The 6,000-nt window shown below is 39.0% G+C and overlaps 1 pseudogene; it reads right to left on the bottom strand.

Moving 5' to 3' along the window:
• Positions 1–122: 122 nt before the first annotated feature.
• Positions 123–1,203, bottom strand: LOC149242802 (K(+) efflux antiporter 5 pseudogene; annotated as a pseudogene).
• Between the last annotated feature and the right edge of the window lie 4,797 nt (positions 1,204–6,000).

Here is a 6,000-nt window from a genome sequence, read left to right on the forward strand (position 1 = left end):
TACCACATGTATATATCTTTTGTTCTGGTTCAAGAAACCAACACCATCATGGCGCACCACCTCCATAAAGAAAGTGACTCCCAAGAGACTCTGCTTTCCCAAGCTTTCAAGATACTAGCCTATCATTTGTTGATTATAAATCTGCTTCTCTCAATCAGATGAAGATTGGATGCACGACTTAAGAGAACAAAAGCAAACTCTCCAATCTGAGCGAGGGACATACCAACAAAGAAAGCCGTCCTAATGCTGTAACCAAAGCCCTTCACAACGATAGTAACCACAACGGTCTTTGCAATAATCACCAGAATCACAGATGCTAGCAAAATATCCACATGGTTCCAGAGAAACTGGACATGAATAAGCATTCCAATGCTACAAAGGAAGAGTGCTGCAAAGAGATTACGTATGGGTTCAACTTGCTCAAGTGTATGATGAGCGAAATCTGTGGTTGATATCATAACTCCTGCTGCAAATGAACCCAGTTCAAGGCTCAGACCTAACTTGTCACTGCACCAAGCCACTAGCAGGAAGAAGGTAACCGAGGCCAGCTGGTAGAGTTCATTTGTATGGGAAGAGAGGCCTATCATTAGCTTCAGAAATCGGGGAACAAAAGACCAAGATAATATGCTTGTAGCTGTCAAGAACATGGACAATACTACTAACGATTTCATCATTGACATTATCCCTTGCAAAAGTCCACTGCTTCCACCCAAAATAGGTAGCAATGCAAATAGTAACCCAACAGCACAGTCCTGCAGAATAAGCGTTCCAACTGTGACTTGGCCATGAAGGGCGTTGACACTATTTCATTCCATTAAAAAGTTCAAAACCACTGCCGTTGATGACATTGACAGGGAAGCACCCACAAAGACACCTTCTGAAGATTTTGCCCCACATAGCAAGGTAGTAATGCTACAGAAACACATGAAAAGCAAGATTTGAAGCAGACCTCCCAAAACAACAACGGATCCAAATCGAAGCTTTTTTGAAGAAAATTCTAGACCTAGGGCAAAAAGAAGGAAGACAACACCAAATTGGGCAACGGTCTCCACCTGGTTTCTAGCAGAGTAACTGGTTCCAGAGGCGTCCTCTGTGGAAGAACTGTTGCATTGAAAATTTGCAACACGTCTATACAGGTCCACAACGAATCCACCTCTATCCACAACTGGCAGGTGTAAGAGTTTGCCATCATGCAAAGTCATACAAAAAGAGTCGCATCCCATTCATTACCTTCTCAACAAGTTCTTTGTGCGCCTTAGGCAACCCAAAAACACGCTAACGGAAACAGAAACACGATAACGGAAACAGTCCTCCTTTGTTTTCGAGTTACACATAAATATTAGCCCTTGAATGTCTTCCTTCACGCCACCAGCTGTTAAATTTTACTTTATGATTGATGATCCAATTGTCATCAGCTTGGCCTTGGTTCCTATTCAGAAGCCGCCTCACATCTCTTCCTCGGGACAATCAAAGAATAGAACAAAATCCGGTTGAAACACTGTAACATTTCCAAATGCTGCACGGTTCTCTTCATCTGCAATTTGCATTGATGTCGTGCCACCAGCAAGCAGAATACTGCTAAACAATTCTTGGCGTATATCCACGTCCCACTTATTTATATTCTTGATAACCATCTGGGGAAACCCGCGAAGTGAATGCCCTGTCCATCTTAGAGTTCATAAGATTGTTGTTGGAATGTTAGAATAAGAAGATTCATCAAAGACTGTGTCTGATACACGACAGACAGCTTCCTTTAAATCATTTACAATAAACATCTGTGCATATCTTTTATAGCTTGCAGTTGTATTAGGAAAATCAATATCTACAATTTGAAATTCTCCCGGTCGAGCCTCCTTTCTCTTGAAATGTTAATGTCTTCTGAATGATCGCCACTTTGGTCTTCAGCTATGCTTTGCGATGGACCACCCATAGTATCACAGTATTGAGAAGAAACCTCATTGCTCTTGCTTTTTATGTACACCAATTTTTTACCTTGTTTACCAAGATGATTTGAAGATTTACAGCTTTCAGTGGTGTGACATGAATTGTGAATAGTCTCAACTAAAGCTTTGTGGATTGAACCTTTTTCATTATCTGTGCATTTCATTGAAAGGTGTTGTTTGAATTGATCTTCTGAGATTGTTTCCTGTTCTAAACTACCTTTATCTAACAGTTGAAGATCTAGAATTCTCCTTATATCATAATCATAAGATGGATGCTCAATATTCACGATTACATGAGTCAAGAGCTCATGTGTCATATTTGAAATAACACCCTGCAGCATCCGGGGCGCACACTGATATATATCATAAATAATTGCATAGTAAGCAGTTTGCAAGGAGACTATTTATATTATCTAAACCGCGGAAAACTGTAACAATCAAATGAGAGACATCGCTCAACACATCATCATTGTAAGGAGCCTCTGGTGTTCTATATGAGCAATTGGGCAATTTGGAGGGCAGCTTGCCAATGCCACATGTGCAGCTTTTTGTAGTGCTTCTAGAAGTTTCCCTTAAATATCTATCATTTCCCAATTTCGCAGTGCAGCCAATGCAAGGTCAGTGTTTTCGCTACGAAATCACTAAAACAGATGGCGCTGCTAAACTGCTAACGGATTTATGCGCTGCGAAAACACCCTGTCTTTAAGCTAGGCTAAAATTTTTTACACCAGACTTTTCAGTGATAACAACGGCTCCACTTGGGATAATGTGCCCTTGTGGTGCACTAAGAACCTGCAGTTCCAGTGCCTTATAGAATTTATTTGACAACAGAAATTTGCTTGACCAGCATGACTGTAGGAGAAGGAAAGCTACTTCTAATGAAAAATGCTCAATCGACCTTGAGCTTATTTGCATTTACCTATACCTACCTACCCTAACAATTTCAATTTCTTTCTGCTCAATCAATATGAAATTTCCAATGTAGCCAATCCTCTGTTTTATCTGATATTTGATTTCTTTGACTGCATCGGAATTCAGAGCCAATATGATGGTGTGATGACCGCTGCCACTGAAATTGTCTCTGATCTTTATAAGTAAACTGAAGCACTGGAGAGTAAAACTCTTCCATGTAATCAGCTACAGGATCCCAGAATACATGATCAACTTGTTTTTCCTTGTAACTTTCCAGCTGTGCAAACTGATCTTCAACCACGGTGTTCAGTTCCTTAATCGTGAAAGAGAAAGGAACCAGCATTGTCTCCTTGCGTTTTGCCATAGAAAACTTCTGAGAATAATGATCATGATCATGAAAACTGTATGCCTGAATTTGTCCTTCTAAACCTTCAATTTCTTTTTCAAGGTCCTCAGCAAATTCATCCAAAAATCTCATCCTATCCTTTGCCTTGCAGTCAAAGGATTTTAGATATGAGGATAAGGACAAAGAAAAAGATTCATTTGTTTCTTCTTTACTATGATCATCATTCCATTGTTTGAAACTCTCAACTGAAGGAGAGTCTGCCACCAACTCTGACCTATCTATCCATTCCTCCAAAAACATGAGACAAAGGTCTTGAAATGACTTAATGGATTTGGTAGGAAAGCATTCAAACCACTGTTTGCACTTCCCTTGAAGTGAATCATAGAATAACCTTATGCAAACATCCTCATGTTTAACTCTAAGAAGCTCTAAAAATTCACAAAAATCTGATATATGATTCAAGGTTAAACTCAAATCTTCTCCGTTGAATTTGGGACCATTCCTTAGAAAATATGCATCCTTGGGAAAATGATTTGGGAAACCATGAATTCCTGAGAAATCTATACATGCATACCTTGAACTAAGAATGGCAGCTTCTGGGTCCTTCATAACTCCAGTGGAATCACCATGAATGTATGAACTTTGAATTCTTCAACAATGAAGTCGCCAAGGTAGTTTTGCAGCCTCGAAAATCACTTTGAACTCCTGCTACCTTCAAAAATTCAATCTTCAAACTTCGGGAATGAGTAATCATCAGTCTCCCGGCAGACACACCAAAATGTTATCACAAAATCGTGTACTAAGGGCTGCTACTTAGCAAGATCTCATGCAACTACTTCAAACCAGGCTTTAGACTAAGGCTTAGCCTCCTTAGTCAGAAAGGGCTCTCTCACTGATTTTTGATAGGAAATATTAACAAGAAAAGATGGCTAACTCTTCAAACAGTTTATGAAAACAAGCTGGTTGGAACAACAAAATAACACTTCTTCCATTGGGGTCATGGAGTCAAACACTTCTGCAGTAAACTATTAACCACTCAATCATAGAAGCCAAGGCATATAATGTTTAACACTCAAAACATCTCTCAAAAAGAACCTCAACTCATAAATATACACAGGAAGTCTGAGCACTAGGTGAATTCAGAGTGATTGCATATTTAGTGAGCTGTAAAATACATAAAGGATAATGACAAAACCACACATATTCTGAGCATTGAACACATGATGAATCTTGGGAAGAAAAAGTAATCCTTATATTACTGTCAAAAGTCTTTTTACATAAGCTGATAAAAACTCTGTTTTTTCATAAATCTCCAACCCTACTTACATCAGAGTTTTTACTATATATAGGAAAACCAAAACTAAAAACTACCTTGAGTCTCCTCCACAAGCATGAGGGGAGAGCTCGATGGTCTATCATTAATTAACCCTATCTATTTCTAAACAAACTTATTAAATACATAAGGTATTGTGCTGTAAATACATAGAGTCCTAATTACATTGAAAGTCCAACTCTATCTCCTCGTATGCATGATTCTTCTTGGATCCTTGACAGCTGTACTTTTTCTGTTGTGGCTGAGATATGTTAGAGGAACATTCACTGAACAAGCTGACCTCGGGTGCTAGCTGTGTAGATGGCTCATTAATTAGTAAAGATGAGTATCCTATTTTCACGGTCCCTGTCTCCTACCATCCTCCGAAAATGTAGCAGGCATGTTCCCAAATCTTTAATAACTCAAAGTATGGAACGCTGCTACCAAACACCATGTCTCTAGATGAGCTGTAGGCTGTATTGATGTACAAGTGTCTTTCTTCTAACATTCCCGGTCAAACTGTTTATTCTGTATTGAAAACATCACCTACGAAACTGCTGTGTGATTAAAAAAAACACAGTCTTCCTCTCATAGCTAAATGATTGCCAGTGTGTAGCTTCAACATCAGCAAGGTCTGAACACTGACCATACTTCTCATGTAACTGTCCTGTTGTTTCAATACCTGCTTCCTTATGTGTTGAATTGAAATCTGAATCAAACTCATGTTTGGCTCTGCCATCTGAAATTGTTTCCATTTCTGATTCCTTAAGTGCACAAAACAATGGCACATTCTATAATCTGAATCGAGCACATCAGCTTTAAGTGGGAATCCTTATTCTTACAGAACCCATTTTCCAAAGATCACTAAACAAGGCATAAATGTGCCTCTGCAAGATGTGCTCATAGTCTTTAACAAACACTATTGATATGGAATACATTCCAGATCAATTAGGTTAGAACAGCTTACAAAACCTTTACAAGGCTACCCGCTATATAATTTAAAGTCTTGCAACAAACATAGAAAGTAAAACCTTCAACACCAGGAAACTGAAGATATTAATGGACCGAAAACATTCATGTCTCTTTCCTGTGCAACCACCCCTGCATTTCAGTAAACAGAGTATTACAGAGAAAACCCCCTACATTTCCAATGTTCATCTATGCAACTTCATTTGCATGTATCACTGTGTTCCTTTAAGTGCTGGTGTTCAAATGACCTTAATTTTGATGTGGAATCTGCAAGTCCCTCCACCATGCCATCCTCAATAGGAAATTCCTCTGCATCTTTAGTTGATTCACATGACATTACATCATTATCTGTTGCTAATTCCAAATTAAATTGGGAGTTAACAAAGTCTTTATCATTACCACATGTATATATCTTTTGTTCTGGTTCAAGAAACCAGCACCATCATGGCGCACCACCTCCATAAAGAAAGTGACTCCCAAGAGACTCTGCTTTCCCAAGCTTTCAAGATACTAGCCTA

Source organism: Pinus tabuliformis, chromosome 8, assembly GCF_031772625.1.
Source record: "Pinus tabuliformis cultivar Carrire ecotype Pingquan chromosome 8, CPIR1, whole genome shotgun sequence".
NCBI classification, from domain to species: Eukaryota; Viridiplantae; Streptophyta; class Pinopsida; order Pinales; family Pinaceae; genus Pinus; species Pinus tabuliformis.